Source organism: Rhinoraja longicauda, chromosome 30, assembly GCF_053455715.1.
Source record: "Rhinoraja longicauda isolate Sanriku21f chromosome 30, sRhiLon1.1, whole genome shotgun sequence".
Taxonomy (NCBI): Eukaryota; Metazoa; Chordata; class Chondrichthyes; order Rajiformes; family Arhynchobatidae; genus Rhinoraja; species Rhinoraja longicauda.
Window position 1 is genome coordinate 14,967,780 of NC_135982.1, and position 20,335 is coordinate 14,988,114.

Sequence of the window (20,335 nt, forward strand, 5' to 3'; positions counted from 1 at the left end):
CTTTTTGGCGGGCTTTCGGAGAACTGGCGGGAGACGCGGCGCCATCTTGATGTCGCTGTGGCGTGGTCACTGATGTCGAGACCTTGTTGATCGAACCGCTTGCCTTGTTTTTAGCCGCTATGAGCGCGTCCGCTTTCGCTGCATATGCTTCGGGGTCCTTAAAAGAACAATCCCTGAGCAGCAGTCGGACATCCTCAGGAAGCTTCTCTCGGAATGCCTGTTCGAACATGAGGCAATCCGTATGCTCACCGGCTAGCATCATCATTTCGGCCATGAGAACGGACGGCCGTCGATCTCCGAGGTCCGGTAGGTGCAGAAGTCTTTCAGCGCAATCATGCCTATTAAACCCGAAGGTTCGCAGTAACACTTTCTTCATTGCCTCGTACTTGCTTTCCGCAGGCGGATTAACGATGAACCGCATCACGCGTGTGGTCGTCTCCGGTGATAGAGCGCTGACGAGGTAGTAATACTTCGTCGAGTCGGCCGATATGTTCTTTATATGAAATTGGGCTTCGGTGTGGACAAACCAAGATTGCGGTGAATGTGTCCAAAACAACGGAAGGTGAACGCTTACCGCGCTTAACTCTGGTGTGCCAGGCGCGGCAATCAACAACGAGGCGTCGTGTTCCTGCATAGTCGGTGATCGTCCAGATCACGTCGGGGTCACCAATATGGCGAGTCCGAAAACTTGTTGGTTGTAGAAGAAGTTTATTGCAGCCGCAATATTCGAATACAAAGTTAAACAACAAGGTAAAGGACAACCATCAAAAACTTACTGTCTTCTTCGAAGACTTCGCCGAACTGTACATTTCGGGCGCCAAAAGCGCACATGACCACGCTGGCCAATCAGCGATGTCGCTCTCTGGACCAATCCCTACGGTCGCGCTCACACGTGACCTTGCTGGCCAATCTGAGGGTTCGACGACCCGGACCATTCTCTATGGTCGCTACACTTCTGCAAATTCCTCCCACTTCCTACAGATAAGTTTATTTGGCTGCTGTAACTAGCTCTCAGTGTGTAGGTGAGTGGTAGAATCGGGGGGGGGGGGGAGAAATTGTGGCGGATACTGGAGAATGAATTGGGATTTGTGTAAAGGGGTGTTTGTATGGTCGGCACGAAGATGGGCCGAAGGGCCTATTTCTGTGCTGTAAGGCTCCCTGGAATAGAATTAGAATGCTGAACACATTCAAAATGGGCATGACCTTCTCTTTAATATTAGAATGGCATTGAAATGCATTTAAGTGAAAGTGCTCCCATCCTGTCGCAATCCACAACTGCAACCTACTGCATGCAGTCTGCTGATGTAAACTATGCTTCATGCTAACAGCAAGGGAGCATTTACAGGAGCTGTTAGATTAATTTCGCTTTTATGTCCCTTAAGGTGCCGAAGAAATGAATCATTTGCTTTTAGTTTGATGGTTGTTGTGTTTTCACTTAATTGCTGGCCCCGTATCAGAAGCATCCACGTCGCGGGGCTGGAAAGTGGAAGTGTCCTGAGCTAATTCTGCTACCACCATCGTCTACTGTACAAGTGATGGCTCCCACTGATTGTCGCCGGACGCTTGCTCCCTTTTCAGGTGATAGTGATGTGTAACTTAATTGTTCTATCGTTGGAGGCAAGAGTTTAGGTGTCATGGATTACTGCTGGTGTAACTTCCATTAGCATCACAAGGGAGCTGGTACACTTATGGTACTTGGGAGTAAAAAAATGGGAGCTCACCCAGGAAGTGAGGTTTCATCAAGAGCTGGGTGTTTGTTAACCGGTACCTGGATAATCTTGTTAGAAGCATATTAGATGTCCAGCAAAATGGGTGGGAGAGTACATCTGTCCCAACATCTCCTGCCCCTCCTCTGGAGGAGTTTGTGCTTCCCACATTGGTCTCATCAGCTACCTCAGAACCCACAAGGAGAAGAAGAAACTTACCTTGGTCACATGCTTTAGAGTCAGGACCCATAGGGTCATACTGCATGGAAACAGGCCCTTTGGCCCAAGTTGCCCATGCCGACCAAGGTGCCCCATCCACACTAGTCCCACCTGCCCACATTTGGCTCATATTCCTCTAAACCTTTCCTATCCATGTACCTGTCCAAATGTCTTTTAAATGGTGCTATTGTACCTGCCTCAACTATCTCCTCTGGTAGCTCTTTCTATAAACCCAATGCCCTCTGTGTGAAAAAATGCCCCTCAGCTACCTATTAAACCATGTCCCACTGGTCCTTGACACCCTGACTACAATGTCATAGAGCATTGGACAGTGTGATGAGCAGTGCACATTCTCAAAATATCCCTGATAGCCTGTGATAGCTGACAGAAAGTGGAAGTGTCCTGAGCTAATTCTGCTACCACCACCGTCTACTGTACAAGTGATGGCTCCCACTGATTGTCATCGGAAACTTGCGCCCTTTTCAGGTGATAGTGATGTGTAACTTAATTGTTCTATCGTTGGAGGCAAGAGTTTAGGTGTCATGGATTGCTGCTGGTGTAACTTCCATTAGGATCACAAGGGAGCTGGTACACTTATGGTACTTGGGAGTAAAAAAATGGGAGCTCACCCGGGAGGTGAGGTTTCATCAAGAGCTGGGTGTTTGTTAACCGGTACCTGGATAATCTTGGACAGATGCAGACTTTGCTGAGTTTGTCTGATGCCTTTATCCTCGTTGTCCATGATTCATGGGAGTGGACAAGTCTTTCCAGGGAAAATCCATAAGATAGACACAAAATGGCTGGAGTAACTCAGCGGGACAGGCAGCATCTGTGGAGGGAAGGAATGGGTGACGTTTGGGGTCAAGACACTTCTTCAGACTGATGTCGGGGAATGGGGCGGGACAAAGATAGGATGTAGTAGGAGACAGGAAGACTGGTGGGAGAATTGGGAAGGGGGAGGGGATAGAAAGGAAAAGCAGGGACTATCTGAAGTTAGAGAAGTTAGTTTAGTTTAATTTAGTTTAGTGGTACAGTGTGGAAACAGGCCCTTCGGCCCATTGAGTTCGCGCCGACCAGTGATCCCCGTATACTAGCACTATCCTACACATTAGGAACAATTTGCAATTTTTACCGAAGCCAAATTAACCCACAAACCTGTATGTCTTTGGAGTGTGGAAGGAACCTGGGAGAAACCCACGTGGTCACGGGGAGAAGGTACAGACAGCACCCGTAGTCAGGATCGAATCCGGGTCTCTGTCACTGTAAGGCAGCAACTCTACCGCTGCGCCACCATGCCACCCCAACAATACCTGCATTACCTGCACTATGCTCTGCAAGCTCCCCTCTAGGACTCACACCATCCTCCATTGGAAATGCAATTCCAGTTATTCATTGTCACTCGGCCAAACTCCTTAAGCACCACCAAAACAACTGCGGGAGTATATTCATCAGAAGGACTGCAGTTCTCAAGGGCAATTGTCCAGATCCTGAAAATGAGAAAGAAAAATAACGTGTCTGGGGATCAAATTGTGTTTGATATTGATTCTGTGAAGATGATTTGCTGTGTAATAGGCTTTCTACAAATAAAACTCAATGTAGTTGATATGGGCAATTCTGAACCGCTGCCAAGAACAGGTACAATGTCTGATCTTGCCAATAAGATTGGGTTTCAATTTTGTTCATTAGTACAAAATGGATGGTCGCAAACTGGCAGCTCATCTCACAACACCCTGATTTTTCCATTAGTTTCAATAAATCCTGACTGAATCAATTCATTTTCAGCCCCCTTATTAGTAAGATAAAAGGTCACAATACCACCCTGCCTAAATTGAACATTGCATTGGTTCAGAGTTGGGCACAGACTAGGGCCCAAACGTCTCCTGCATTGGTGCAGCACCGTCTCCTCCCCCCTCCCCTCTCCCCCCCCCTCCCTCCCCCCCTCTCCCTCCCTCCCTCCTCACCCCTCCCCCCCTCTTCTCCCCTCCTCCCCCTCCCCCCTCACCCCTCCCCCTCCCCCTCTACCCCCTTACCCTGACCCTCCCTCCCCTCCCCTCCCCCCTTCCCCTCCCTCCCCCCCACTCCATCCCCTCAACTCCCCTTCCTCCCTCCCCCCCCCCTCACTCTACCCCTCTCCCTCCCTAGGAGATAGATTTAAACTTCAAAATTTGAATAACATTAAAAATATAACACCGATTTCAAAGAAACTTCTTCCATTAGCACCAAAGGCACTGACAGTAAGGTGGGCCTAAAATTGTCACGCTATCGTGTACCATTTTGGCTGTTGTTCAGGAACAAACAAACAAACAAACGAGAGTTTTAGTATATAGATGTGACCTGTTTTTCTCTGGCATCTCTTCCAGCAGTTCTCCATCATCTAGAAGTTATGCTTTCCTAAGGCATTTTCCATAGGCTTGACTCCTGAGCGTTCTCAGGGAATTGGCCAGTAGATCTGATTATCAAGTCATCTAATACAACCTGATTTTCCAAATGCATGTATATCTTATCCCTCAGAACCTTTTCCTGTAACTTTCCTACCACAGTGAGTGGTAGGGCTCTGGGGATTGTTGTAGAGCAAAGGGATGTAGGAGTGCAGGTGCATGGTTCCTTGAAGGTAGAGTTGCAGGTAGATAGGGTGGTCAAAAAACCTTTTGGCACTTTGGCCTTCATCATTCAGAGTATTGAGTATAGAAGTTGTGAGGTCATGTTGCAGTTATAAAAGATATTGGTGAGGCTGCATTTAGAGTATTGTGTTCAGTTCTGGGCACCATGTTATAGGGAAAATGTCAAGCTGGAAAGGGTAGAGAGAAGATTTACGAGGATGTTGCCATGACTCGAGGGTCTGATCTATAGGGAGAGATTGACCAGGCTGGGACTCTATTCCTTGGAACACAGGAGGATGAGGGGTGATCTTATAGAGGTGTATAAAATCATAAGAAGAATCGATCAGGTAGATGCATAGATTCTCTTGCACAGGGTAGGAGAATCGAGGACCAGAGGGCAAAAATTTAAGATTAGGGGAAAAGATTTAATAAGAATCTGAGGGGTACCTTTTTCACACAAATGGGGGTGGATGTATGGAATGAGCTGCCAGAGGAGGTCATTGAGGCAGGGGCTATCCCAACGTTTAAGAAGCAGTTAGTCTGGTATATGGATAGGACAAGTTTGGAGGGATATGGGCCAATCACAGGCAGGTGGGACTAGTATAGCTGGGACACTGGTCGGTGTGGGCAAGTTGGGCCGAAGAGCCTGTTTCCACGCCCTATGACTCTATGACTCTATAACCACAAATGTTAGGCTTACTGGTCTATAGTTCCTATGTTTTTGCTTGCAGCCCTCCTTAAATAAAGGCACTACATGAGCCAATCTCTAATCTTCTGTGCCTCTGTGCCCAACAGTGATTCATATACCTCAGCCAGGATCCCTGCAATTTCTTATCCGGTTTCCCACAGCATCCTTGAATATATCTGGTCAGGCCCAGGAGATAGATCTAGCTTTCATACCTCTTAGAACACCCAGCACCTCCCCACCTGTAATAGGGAGTGTCCTCAAGACATCTCCATTAACTCACATCCAAGGCTTCTTTAAATATTTTGGAATGGGACCTGTGTCACAGCTGCAGTTCCCTCTAACATAGCTGACAGAGGCATGAAATTGTAAAAGTATAGCTATATTCTCAGTAAAAGCTGAGGCAAGGAAATCTGAGGAAGTTTTGCACCTGAGAAGTCAGGATAACTTCAGTGGCTATTTCTGCATCTGGGAATCATTCATGGCAGCATTTTATCATCAATGCCTGGACCAGCTCCTCACTGATTCTGATGAGTCAGATCTCCAGCATCTGACTCGTCTATTTTGCAATGAAATCTTCTGAAGGGGAAGGCTGTAGATGTGTTTTCCTGTAATGACCCCAAAGTGCAGTTTTGGTCTCCAAATTTGAGGAAGGATATTCTTGCTATTGAGGGCGTGCAGCGTAGGTTTACTAGGTTAATTCCCGGAATGGCGGGACTATCATATGTTGAAAGACTGGAGCGACTAGGCTTGTATACATTGGAATTTAGCAGGATGAGAGGAGATTTTATCGAAACGTATAGGATTATTAAGGGGTTGGACACGTTACAGGCAGGAAACATGTTCCCAATGTTGGGGGAGTAAGGAACAAGGGGCCACAGTTTAAGAATAAGGGGTAGGCCATTTAGAACTGAGATGAAGAAAAACTTTTTCAGTTGTGAATCTGTGGAATTCTCTGCCTCAGAAGGAAGTGGCGGCCAATTCTCTGAATGCATTCAAGAGAGAGCTAGATAGAGCTCTTAGGGATATCAGAGTCAGGGGGTATGGGGAGAAGGCAGGAATGGGGTACTGATTGAGAACGATCAGCCATGATCACATTGAATGGCGGTGCTGACTCGAAGGGCCGAATGGCCTCCTGCTGCACCTATTGCCTATTGTCTATTGTCTTTTGCATCATCTGGCATTGACCTGCCCAATTTACCAGCTGATCAATATTATTCGTTAAAGTAAGACCACCACAAGGGTGGCAAGGTGAAGCAGCTGTGGAGTTAGTTGCTTCCCCACAGCGCCAGAGACCCGGGTTCAATCCTGACTGTGGTTGCTGTCCACATGGAATTTGTGCTTTTTACCCGTGACCTGCTTGGGTTTTCTCCAGGAGCTCCGGTTTCCTCCCATATTCCAAAGGTGCATATGTTTGTAGGTTAATTGGCTTAGTAAAATAGTCAATTGTCGCTAGTGTGTGTAGGATTGTGTAAGTGTGCGGGGATCGCTGGTCGGCGCTGACTCGGTGGGCCAAAGGGCCTGTTTCCGCGCTGTCTCTCTAAACTATCTGTAAACTAAACTAAACTAAACTAAACTAAACACCATTCCTCACTATCAACGTCACCAACGAACTTCATGGCTTCGGCAAACTTACTAACCATGTTTACAGAAAAAGCTAGAATCAGGTCAGGCAACATCTGTGGGGGAAGTAACAGAGTTAATGAAACGATACGCTACGATAGAACTTTATTTATCCCAGGAGGGAAATTAATCTGTCAACAGTCATCAAACACAAGGTACATGAAACATGAAATTAAAGTGACGAGTGGAAAGGATTGGGGATGTGCAAGGATTGGTGAGGGGTGGGGGGGAGGGGGTTTGGGGGGGGCTCTGCCCCTCCCCAACTATTACAGAAGGAAGCATTCATTTATATTGCAATGTTCTGGACATCTTGCAAAATCACACAGCGAAGGAAGTAATTTTATGTTTCAAATACTGTTAATGTTGGAATCTGAGAACCAATCTGGGTTCAGCAAGTTCCTAACTCCACAGTATGAAAATAAAAACATGGTCTGAAATAGTTAAGCTATTTAAAGGCCAACTTTCTACTGCTGATTGTCACACAGATGTCATTCCTCCATATCTGTGTACATTGGGTGGGTGCACAAAGAACACCTCGAGTGGACCCATCGTAAGGAGCCCACCCTTCCAAACATCGCCATGGGTTCTTTTACACCCACTTAGCAGGATAAATAGGTACCCACTTTCTGTAGAAAAGGATCTCCTGTTTTCACCAAAGATAGACACAAAATGCTAGAGAAACTCAGTGGGACAAGCAGCATCTCTGGATAGAAGGAATGGGTGACATTTCGGGTTGAGACACCTTCTTCAGACTTCTGGAAAATGGTCTCGACCCGAAATGGCACAAGTTCCTTCTATCCTGAGATGTGGCATGCCCTGCTGAGTTACTCCAGCATTTTGTGTCTATCTTCGGTGGAAACCAGCACCTGCAGTTCCTTCCCCAACACACCTTTGTTTCCATGGCTTGCTTTTTCCTCATTTTCATGGACCCATTTAATCTCAAATGACCAGTAAAAGTCCTGAAGCAGTCAACTGAAAATTGATAAGTATGAAAATTATTTCTAACTTTGTAAAAACTATTTCTGCCACTTTCTTTTTCTCCTCGGCTGTTATGCAAGTGTCCTCTTGCAAGGCTGAGTGGTTTTTAATTTTTCTTTAATATAGGACATTAAAAATAAAAACAGCTGTGTCAGCTTTGAAGTGAATCTGAAGACTTTGATGTCCACCTGCCTTGGGACATTTTGTCATTGAGGATATACTTAGCCCAAGAAAAGGATAACATATTTGTCATTATAAGGAATTAAAGAACTAAAAAGACTACAATTTTGAATTGTCATCGTTCCTCTGCACACTTCTGCACAATCTCCAACTCATTTATCTCTCCCGCTACTTTGACGCAGGGGTGAGTTATGTGACCAAATGTTCAAGCTGTTATTTTCAGAAGAGATAGCAAACTCTTTGGGCAGCTGAATAGGGAGGGAGTGGATTTATTAAACAATGGGTGACACGGTGGCACAGCTCCAGTAGCTCAGGTTCCATCCTCGCCTCTGGTGCTGACTGCACAGAGTTTGCATGTTCTTCCTGTGACCGTATGGGTCTCCTCCAGATGCTCCAACTTCCACCCTGCAGCCCAAAGATCGCTACGTTAATTGGCCGCCATATGTTGCTCCTGTGTGTGGCTGGGAGTTGGAATTGGGGGAAGGCAGCTGAGAAGAGTCGATGGGAACGTTGGCAGAACAGGGTACAGGGAAAATTGATGGAGAATGACATTGCTGTGTGTGCAGGCACAGACTAGAATGGCCACCTTTCAAAGGAAATACGGAATATGGATCATGAGATCCCACGCCCTCCCACTGCTTATGATACACGCAGAATACTGGAGTAACTCAGCAGGTCAGGTAGCATTTATGGAGAAGGTGGATAGGTGACATTTCGGTCAGAAACCTTCCTCAGTCTTGACCCGAAACTTCACCTATCCATTTCTCCAGAGATGCTGCCTGACCCGCTGAGTTACTCCACCATTTTGTGTCTACCTTTGGTATAAACCATATCTGCAGTTCCTTTTTGTTACATCTCCCACCCACTGCTTACTGGGAACTTGCAGCTGCACTTGCATCAGTTGGCGTTCTCTTGGAAGCCCTACCCTTCCGCATTCTCTGTGCCACTTGGAGTATGGTGAAGGTTGGTGGACCCACGCTCACCAAAACCATCACTTCCACCATTCAGCCAGTGTTTGACATGGAAACCCACTGCAATATCTCTGGGCCAGTCTGAAGAAGGGTCTCGATCCCAAACGTCACCTATTCTTTGTGCCCAGAGATGCTGCCAGACTTGCTGAGTTACTCCAGCATTTTGCGTCTATCCTCTCTGGGCCACGCCCTGTTTGAATGTGAGGGAGTGACCTCTCCTCACCCATGCACCTCCCACCAATTCCCAAAAAATGGATGCAGCTGAGAAATGTCACTGGGATTTCCCTCTCGATCGTCTGAGAGGAGGCTGGAACTTGAATATTTTTTTTTTAATGCAATTAAAAATGAAAGAAACAGGACCAGCCGATGCCTTCATTGACTGCACGATTACCAATAGCTGTCTCATCACCACCAGCTTCACTCATGTTCCTGCAGTTGGCAAGCCTTCGTCCTGGCCAGTCCTCTAATGGATATAGGGCAGCGATTATCTTTGGCTGTTTTGTTCCCCCCTTGTGCTGAAGTTGGGCAAGTGAACCGAGTGCAGATTATCCTCGGAGATGTCTGTGCCATGCTGATCTTTCATGAGTGATGCACTGACTAATCCTCGGCCCATCTGGTGTAGATGCCACAGGAGTATCTATGTACAGCACTCGCATTTGGCTGGACATGTACAGCTAACGGACTCCGGACCAGACTGATCACTTCCCATATTCTTTAACCAAAGCAAATGATGCTAGCGTCCAGAATGTACTCTAATATCCTCCATTTTAGCTCAGTTTAGAGATACAGCGCGAAAATAGGCCCTTCCGTCCACCAGGTGCGCGCCGACCAGCGATCACCACACATTAACACTACCCTAAACACGCTCGGGACAATTTACACATACACCATACATACCTGTACGTCTTTGGAGTGTGGGAGGAAACCGAAGATCTCGGAGAAAACCCATGCAGGTCATGGGGAGAACGTACAAACTCTGTACAGACAGCACCCGCAGTCGGGATCGAACCCGGGTCTCTGGCGCTGCAAGCGCTGTAAGGCAGCGACTCTACCGATACGCCACCGTGCCGCTGAATTTTGAGACTAAATTTCCAGGATGGTGGGGACTGCTTTAAACATTCTACATTACAGCAGTGACTGCATTTTAAACATAAGCTGGAAATGGATTTCAAATGTTCTGTGATTATAAAGACACCTTTTGTTATAGTTGCAACAGCAAGTGTTACGGAATCTCCCCTTACGCGCACAACATAACTCTTCTGCTGTCTGCACTGTGCTGCAGTAATTGATTAGCCAATGTTGTTATTTAATGTCTACAATTTTAATGGCACATTTATTTATAGTAAAAAGAATAATGGCCCACTCAGCGTAAATTTCCTCCTCTCTTAATTATGAATAAATGCACTAATATACGAAGAGACAAAATGTGTACTCAACAGTTTTGCTAAATACACATACCTAACAAGACCAAACAGATGTAGATCTTTAAATATTCACAGTATGCGTTTCGCAATAAATTTCCAGAAGCAGTTTTTAATTGAGAGTGAGAGTAAATGAGGATGATGAACTGTATATTCTATTCTTTTACACCAGAGCCGATCTCACTTACTCATCCAGCCACTTTAATCATATACAGGGAAAAACACAATGTGGTTAACACATTTCAATGCAGAATGCAGCATTCTTCATGCTGTGGTCAATTAACTTCCACCAAGGAAAGAGACCCGGGCTCGATGTCTGGCTACGTGTGCTTGTCTGTACAGAGTTTGAACGTTCCCTCCTGTGACCTTGCATGGGGTTTCTCCGAGAACTTTGGTTTCCTCCCACACTACAAAGAGGTACAGGTTTGTAGGTTAATTGACTTGGTAAAAATTGTCCCGAGTATAAGATAGTGTTAATGTGCGGGGATCGCTGGTCGGCGTGGACTCGGTGAGCCGAATGGGCCTGTTTCCGCACTGCATCTCTAAACTAAACTAAAAAAAAAACCTTTGCCTCTTTCTCTGCCACTTAGCTGATCCTAGAAACATAGTCACAGGAAGAGACCAGTCATTGAGATGCACCATGTCTGTAAAGTAGAGCTAAGAGGTTGTAGCTCTTAACCTGACCAAAGTCACGCTGCTAGGGTAAGGTCTGCTTATGATACCAAAGGTGTCATAGAGTCATACAGCATGGAAACAGGCTGAATGGCCCAACTTGCCCATGCCTTCCAAGGTGCCCACTTAAAGGAGATAAACAGAAGAGACCATTATCTGTTTTCTTTAGTCTTTTAGAGACACAGTGTGGAACAGGCCCTTCGGCCCTCTGAATCCATGCCGACCAATGATCACCTGTGTGCTAGTTCTATCTCACACACTAGGAACAATTTACAGAACCAAATTAACGTATGAACCTGCTCATCTTTGGAATGTGGGAGGAAGCCGGAGCACTTAGAGCATACCCACATGGTCACAGGGAGAATGTTACAAACTCCGTACTGACAGCATCCATTGTCAAGATTGAACCCGGGTCACTGGCGCTGTAAGGCAGCAACTTGCTATTGAGGGCGTGCTGCGTAGGTTTACTAGGTTAATTCCCGGAATGGCGGGACTGTCATATGTTGAAAAACTGGAGAAACTAGGTTTGTATACACTGGAATTTAGAAGGATGAGAGGGGATCTTATCGAAACGTATAAAATTATTAAGGGGTTGGACACGTTAGAGGCAGGAAACATGTTCCCAATGTTGGGGGAGTCCAGAACCAGGGGCCACAGTTTAAGAATAAGGGGTAGGCCATTTAGAACAGAGATGAGGAAAAACTTTTTTAGTCAGAGAGTTGTGAATCTGTGGAATTCTCTGCCTCAGAGGGCAGTGGAGGCCAATTCTCTGAATACATTCAAGAGAGAGCTAGATAGAGCTCTTAAGGATAGCGGTGTCAGGGGGTATGGGGAGAAGGCAGGAACGGGGTACTGATTGAGAATGATCAGCCATGATCACATTGAATGGCGGTGCTGGCTCGAAGAGCCGAATGGCCTTCTCCTGCACCTATTTTCTATTGTCTATTGTTTACTGCTCTGCTGCTGTGCAGCTCAACCCTTTCTTCTCGACCCTAAACGTCACCCATTCCTTCTCTCCAGAGATGCTGCTTGTCCCGCTGTGTTATTCCAGCTTTTTGTCTCTATCTATTATTTAGGACTGGACTGCCCGACAGGCAAACATCACAGTCTGAAGAAGGTTATCGGCCCGAAACGTCATCCATTCCTTCTCTCTAGAGATGCTGCCTGTCCCGCTGAGTTATTCCAGCTTTATGTGTCTATCTTCGGTTTAAACCAGCATCTGCAGTTCCTTCCTACAGAAAATGATGATCAAACTGCCCATAACATTTAAATTTATATCTATTTTCTAATTTGAATACCAGGATGGCTTTCCTGTCTATGGAGGAACCCCAGAGTAATCCTGCTGTTGCTCCTCTCCCCTTCAACACACGTGTTATCCTCTGCATCAAACATTTAGCCAACCTGCCCCTATATCTCCCTGACTCAGGTTGATGCGGTGAATTTTAAAACACAGGTTCATGTGTCCATCTTAGTGCATGATTCTGTGAGAGGAACTCCACACCAGGATGGACACCTAAAGCGAACTTCACATTTCTTCATAAAAGCGAGAAATAAATTAGTTTCAGATTTTATTTAGTTTTAGAGATACAGTGCGGAAAAAGGCCCACTGACTCAATAGACAATAGACAAAAGGTGCAGGAGGAGGCCATTCGGCCCTTCGAGCCAGCACCGCCATTCAATGTGATCATGGCTGATCATTCACAATCAGTACCCCGTTCCTGCCTTCTCCCCAAACCCCCTGACTCCGCTATCCTTAAGAGCTCCATCTAGCTCTCTCTTGAATGCATTCAGAAAATTGGCCTCCACTGCCTTCTGAGGCAGAGAATTCCACAGATTCACAACTCTCTGACTGAAAACATTTTTCCTCATCTCAGTTCTAAATGGCCTACTCCTTATTCTTAAACTGTGGCCCCTGGTTCTGGACTCCCCCAACATTGGGAGCATGTTTCCTGCCTCTAACGTGTCCAACCCCTTAATAATCTTATACGTTTCGATAAGATCCCCTCTCATCCTTCTAAATTCCAGTGTATACAAGCCTAGTCGCTCCAGTCTTTCAACATATGACAACCCCACAATTCGGGGAATTGTCGCCCTATCCCAAAGACATGCAGGTTTGTAGGTTAATGGAGCTCTGTAAAATTGCCCCAAGTCTTTTGGAAGTGGATGCTAAATTGGAATAACAGAATTAGTGTAAACGAGCGATTGATGGTTGCATTGGACTCTTTGGGCCGAAGGGCCCATTTCTCTGCTGTATATCTCTGAATTCCGTTAGAATAGAAACATAGAAACATAGAAAATAGGTGCGGGATTAGGTCATTTGGCCCTTTGAGCCAGCACCGTCATTTAATATGATCATGGCTAATCGTCCAAAATCAGTACCCCGTTCCCCACATCACAGATCCCTTGGTTCCGTTAGCCCTAACTCTCTCTCGAATACTGAAGAAGGGTCTCGACCCGAAACGTCACCCATTCCTTCTCTCCAGCGATGCTGCCTGTCCCATTGAGCATTTTGTGTCTCTCTTGAATACATCTTATTGAAATGGGAGCTCAACAAATACTGTGAAGTCAAAGGCAGGAAAGCCAACCTGGTATTCAAATTAGAAAATAGATATAAATTTAAATATTATGGGCAGCTTGATTCCCACTTTGTGTAGGAAGGAACTGCAGATGCTGGTTTAAACCGAAGATAGACATATTAAAGCTGGAGTAACTCAGCGGGACAGGCAACATCTCTGGAGAGAAGTAATGGGTGATGTTTCAGGCTGAGACCCTTCTTCAGACTGTGATGTTTACTGACATGGGCAGTCCAGTCCTAAATAATAGATAGACACAAAATGCTGGAGTAACTCAGCGGGACTCCAGGCAGCATCTCTGGAGAGAAGGAATGGGCAACGTTTCGGGAAGGAATGGGTGAGTTGCTCCAGCATTTTGTGTCTATCTTCGGTGATTGATTATGTTGGTTGCTTTTCTGTGGTGGCGTGATGCATTGATGGAGTCGATGGTGGAGGCAAGCAGGTTGGTATGGTGGACTGGGCTTCAACTACAACTCTCTGCAATTTCTAGTAGGCTTGGGCTGAGCAGTTGAATCGCAGTTGAATCGCAGGGTCAGTAGAAACAGAAACTGCTGGGGAAAAAAACATTGGATCAGGCAGCACCTGTGGAAAGAGAAACGGTCAAGGTATCATGTCTGTGATCTTTCCGCTGATGCCCACAGACCTGCATATTTTTTCTGTTTTTATCAGTTTTCGGTTTTCCAGCATCTGCATTTTTTTCTAAATCTAAATTTAAATTTTCTTTTTGAAAAGCATATGTACAGATAGAAGTAAAAGACAAATTTGTTACTAAGTTCTTACATAGCTTCAATTTTAAAAATTTTAAAGAGAGAAAATAAAAAATAAAGAAGAAAGAAAAAAAACCTATAAACTATTGGGAAGAGAGAATTATAAAAAAAAAGAAAAAAAAAAGTATAACTATAAAAATTAAAGGGGGTAGATCCGGGAGACAATAACCACAGTTGTACATCCAACCCAAAACTCAAGTTTCAGCTTTTAATTTGGATCCAAAATTAATTATATTAGGATTATCAGAACATACTACAAACTTTACAACAAGTCAGGTACATTTTCTTGATTACAGTTTAATAACTGCGAAAAAATTAATACTTAAATTTTGGAAAAAACCAATAACCCCCACAATTAAAATGTGGAATACGGAAATGACAGAGACCCTGCATTTGGAAAAAATAAGATTTGCCTTAATTGACAAACCTGATTTATTTTTTAAAATATGCTCTCCATTTATTGAATTTTTAGAAAAGTAAATGGGTTTGACACAGGACTAAATTAAAATTAAAAAAAAAAAAAAAAAAAAAAAAGATTTAAATTTTCATTTATAGTTTGTCTTTGACCCTGGTTCCAGTAATGGCAACTGCGTCGTACTCCCACATGCCCACCTGCTCCCCAAGCTCATCGCCTCATTAAATCACATGCATTGCCAAAACTTGCCATTTCCCAAAACCTTTGTCTCTTCTCTCTGAAGAGCTCATTCTTCTGCCGTCTGCCGTGGGACATTCATTTATGAAATGTCCCCCTCCCTTCCGAAGTTGTTGTCCACTTTCACCTCACTGCCAAGCTGGTTTAAAATGCCACTAGCAAACCTCTTCACAGGGATATCCACACTGGACCTATAGAGAGGCAGCCTGTCTGGCTTTACAAGTCCCACCTCCCCCATAATAAATTGAGATCTGGCTCACAGTCAACTCTGCGTGTTGCTATTCAGCAGGAGGAGCGGTTAGTAATTACATTCATTCTATGCGGTCTCAAATCACATCTGTTTTGATACAGACTTTAGTTTGAATTGTATCATCTCCTGCCTTGTTCAAGGACCTTGGGACATATGCTGGAATCTAACAGTAGATTCAGGTCCCTTTGAAAACTGTAGCATGTATGGACTGCCCTGGGACTGCCGCTACACTGGAGAAGAGCATGCATTTGTTCCCTTACTCAGAGAGGGAAGGACAATTGACTTTAAAGGCCGAAGGCTGGGATCAGTTAATGCCTCAGTTCTCTACATTTCCTTCATATACTGCCCTGTTCTACTGAATCACTGCAGAATCTCAGGTGTATCGTCTACTTTCCTTTCACCAGCTGGATTATCAGTGTGGTTTCCCCCCCACGCTCTTATGTGAAAGGACAGACCGTTGTGATACAGGCTCACAGTAGGTGGTTTTGGGAAAAGAAAATCTGAAGACAGTGGAATTGGTGACAACTCCTTTAGTGTCCATCGTCTTTATGCAACTGATGTAACACATTACATTTAAAGTAATGTAATAAATCCCTCTATATAAACAGTCCCTCAGGCTTGAGGTCAACTTACTTCCACTGTTGTCCTGTGGGTTGTGAGGTGCCTGATGAGGCCACTGTGGGTACCACAATACCTTCCACACTTCCAAGAGGCTGGTAGAGAGAGTGGGCAGTGATGCATTCCTTTACCATGTACGCTTCCCCGTGTCAGAGTTATCGGGTCATGCAGCATGAAAGCCCTTCGTCCAAACCTGTCAACTGTCTTTGCCAACTGGGTTTTACAGCCGAGCTGGTCCAAATTGCAGGTGCTTATACCATATTCTTGTGAAGTTTTCCTATCCACATACTGTCTAAATGTCTTTAAACGTTGTTATTGTATCTGCCTCAACGATTTCCACCAGCAACACATTTCATATATGTCCTTCCCTCTGTGTGAAGAAATTGTCCCTTGGGTCTCTATTAAAATTACCCCCTTTCACCTTAAACCTATGTCCTCTAGCTTAGTTTAGTTTAGTTTTGAGACACAGTGGAAACAAGCCCTTCGGCCCACCAAGTCGGCTTCGACCATCAATCACCCGTACACTAGTTCTGTGTTATCCCAGTTTCATACCCCAAACATAGAAACATAGAAAATAGGTGCAGGAGTAGGCCATTCGGCCCTTCAAGCCTGCACCGCCATTCAATATGATCATGGCTGATCATCCAACTCAGTATCCCGTACCTGCCTTCTCTCCATACCCCCTGATCCCTTTAGCCACAAGGGCCACATCTAACTCCCTCTTAAATATAGCCAATTAACTGGCCTCAACTACCTTCTGTGGCAGAGAATTCCACAGATTCACCACTCTCTGTGTGAAAAAAAAGTTCTCATCTCGGTCCTAAAAGACTTCCCCCTTATCCTTAAACTGTGACCCCTTGTTCTGGACTTCCCCAACATCGGGAACTATCTTCCTGCATCTAGCCTGTCCAACCCCTTAAGAATTTTGTAAGTTTCTATAAGATTCCCCCCTCAATCTTCTAAATTCCAGCGAGTACAAGCCGAGTCTATCCAGTCTTTCTTCATATGAAAGTCCTGCCATCCCAGGAATCAATCTGGTGAACCTTCTCTGTACTCCCTCTATGGCAAGAATGTCTTTCCTCAGATTAGTGGGGGAATTTACAAATGCCAATTAATCTATAGACCTGCACATCTTTGGAATCTGGGAAGCAACCGGAGAAAACCCAGGGGGTCACAGGGAGAATGTACAAACTGTACAGACAGCACTCGTAGTAAGGTGTAGTTGCTGCCTTACAGCGCCAGAGACCCTGGTTCGATCCTGCCGAGGGATGCTGTCTGTATGGAGTTTGTATGATCTCCCTGTGACCCTGCTCTGGTGCTCTGCTTTTCTCCAACATTCCAAAGACGTACGTGTATGTGGGTTAATTGGCTTTGGTAAAATTGTAAAATTGTCTCTCTTGTGTAGGATAGTGTTAATGTATGGTTGGTCGGCAGGGACTTGGTGGGCCGAAGGGCCTGTTTCCCCGCTGTATCGCTAAAGTTTGAAGAACAAAACAACTGAACACATAATGTGTTTCATTTTCTTGAATAAGGAATAAATACTGTCCATGAAACCAGAGAAACCTCCCCTGTCCTCCTTTAAAGTAGTGCAGTTGCAATTGAATATTTTAACTAATTATGTATACAGATTCAATCCCTCATTTTAATGACCGTATCTCTGGCTGTTATGTTTTGTTAAGCGATGTCATTACATTTCCTTGTTAAGCGACACTTTGTCTTTCCTCGCAAATACTGTCTATAATTCTGAGCTTTCCCAGTAGCACAGGGGTGGCAATAAAGAAAGGGGTCATTGTGCACATTGTGCCCAGCATTAATAATTAAGGAGAGGGTGGACAGACTTGGATTGCTTTCTCTGGAGCATTAAGAGCTTAGGGGTGACTCTCAGATTGAAGTATATAAAAACCTGAGAAGCGTAGGGCACAGATAGGAAAGATAGATTTTTTTCTAAGGTTGAAATGACAAATACTAAAGGTGACAATGCGAGACACACTTTAAGGTGAGAAGAAGAAAGTTGCAAGGTAAGATTTTTTTACACAAAGAGTAGTAGCTGCCCGGAACACGTTTACCAGGGAGGGTGGTGGAGGTGGTGGGAGCAGATTCAACAGCAACATTTAAGAGACAAACACATGAATAGACTGGGGTTTGGTGGGGGAAGGGGGGGGGGGGGGGGGTGGAATATGGATCATGTGCAGGCAGATGTCATGTTTAAATTGGCATCATGGTTGGCACAGACACAGTGGGCCGAAGGGCCTGTTCCTGTGCGGTACGTGTGTGAAGAACGAAAACTATTCCTTTTCTCCAGACTTGCTGAGTTACTCCAACATTTTAGATTTAGATTTAGAGATACAGCGCGGAAACAGGCCCTTCGGCCCACCGAGTCCGCGCCGCCCAGCGATCCCTGCACACACTAACACTATCCTACACACACTAGGGACAATTTTTACATATTACCCAGTCAATTAACCTACATACCTGTACGTCTTTGGAGTGTGGGGGGAAACCGAAGATCTCAGAGAAAACCCACGTAGGTCACGGGGAGAACATACAAACTCCGTACAGACGGCGCCCGTAGTCAGGATCGAACCTGAGTCTCCGGCGCTGCATTCGCTGTAAGGCAGCAACTCTACCGCTGCACCACCGTGTCTATCTTCAGTGGAAACCAGCATCTGCAGTTCCATTCTACAATGTGCTGTACAGGTCTATGTTCTATTGCACATAAAAGAGCCATACCGTTGCACTTTACATTAATGGCCCAGCAGTTTCTTTAAGATAGACACAAAGTGCTGGAGTAACTCAGCGGGACAGGCAGCATCGCTGGAGAGAAGGATTGGGTGACGTTTCGGGTCGAGACACTTCTTCAGACCCGACCCGAACCAAAACATCACCCATTCTTTCTCGCCAGAGAGGCTGCCCGTCCCGCTAAGTTACTCCCGCATTTTGTGTCTATCTTCAGTTTAAACCAGCATCTGCGGTTCCTTCCTACAGCAGTTTATTTAGTTGATCACCGGAGTATCAGCCAAATTACTTGTTCAATTTTTGAAGAGTTGTTTAAGTTCACTAGACTTGGAGGAGAGATCGTTACCAAATGACCCCAAGCACAACCATTTGCTGAGGCAACTCAAAGGCAAGTTGGCCTGAATAGATGGAGGTGAAGTGCAGGCACCACTTTTGGCTGAAAGGGTTTCTTAGTGACCCAGCTAATTTACACAAACACTTTGTCTACTGTTGAACTTAGAGGAGTCAAATGGATTCAGGTGTTCCTTTCAGAAGGCTCTGCTTGTGTGGTAAAGGTTTGAATTTTACAAAGCGATACTGGAAACCTAATCTAGTTATAGATCAGGAGGGAAAACAAAAAGGACCTGTGTGAGTTTGGCTGCAAAGTTGAAAGCGGAGTTTGAAAGCTGCAGCTTCCCAGCTTACATTGTTACATTTAAAAGCAGTCTGGGATATACTTTGCTTTAAAGCAGGGTGTATTCTGTGTCAGACAGAACTGAAAGTCTTTCATTGAAGATTAGAGCTGTATTTCAGGTATGCCACATGTAGCAACACCAAGCCCAGGACACACACAGTTGGCCATTAGCAAAACAAGGGGAATTTCTGTTTGGCCGAGCACTGAATTAAGATATTTCATATTTTTTGAAGTTAAAACATCATAAAATAAAGAAACAAGGCAAGATAAGAATAATAAACTCGAAGTTCACTCCCAACGTACTGAATAACGATGCATTTCAAGATTTTTGGTCTGATAAACATAGTTCATTATTCCATGAAATGTTTGTAATACAATAATGTCCTATTGGATTGGGAATTGTCCAGTAACTTGGGAACAGGCGAAATGTGTTGAAGTGTGGAAGCAAGGGCAGAGGAAATCTAGAATAAAATCACTGCACACAGCTCCAGCAACCCAGTTTCAATCCTGAGCTCAGGTGCTGTCTGTGCAGAGTTTACATGTTCCAATAGACAATAGACAATAGGTGCAGGAGGAGGCCATTCAGCCCTTCGAGCCAGCACCGCCATTCAATGTGATCATGGCTGATCATTCTCAATCAGTACCCCATTCCTGCCTTCTCCCCATATCCCCTGACCCCGCTATCCTTAAGAGCTCTATCTAGCTCTCTCTTGAATGCATTCAGAGAATTGGCCTCCACTGCCTTCTGAGGCAGAGAACTCCACAGATTCACAACTCTCTGACTGAAAACGTTTTTCCTCATCTCAGTTCTAAATGGCCTACCCCTTATTCTTAAACTGTGGCCCCTGGTTCTGGACTCCCCCAACATTGGGAACATGTTTCCTGCCTCTAACGTGTCCAACCCCTTAATAATCTTATACGTTTCGATAAGATTCCCTCTCATCCATTCCCTCTGGTATTTAGTTTAGTTTAGAGATACAGCTCAGAAAACAGACCCTTTGGCCCACCGAG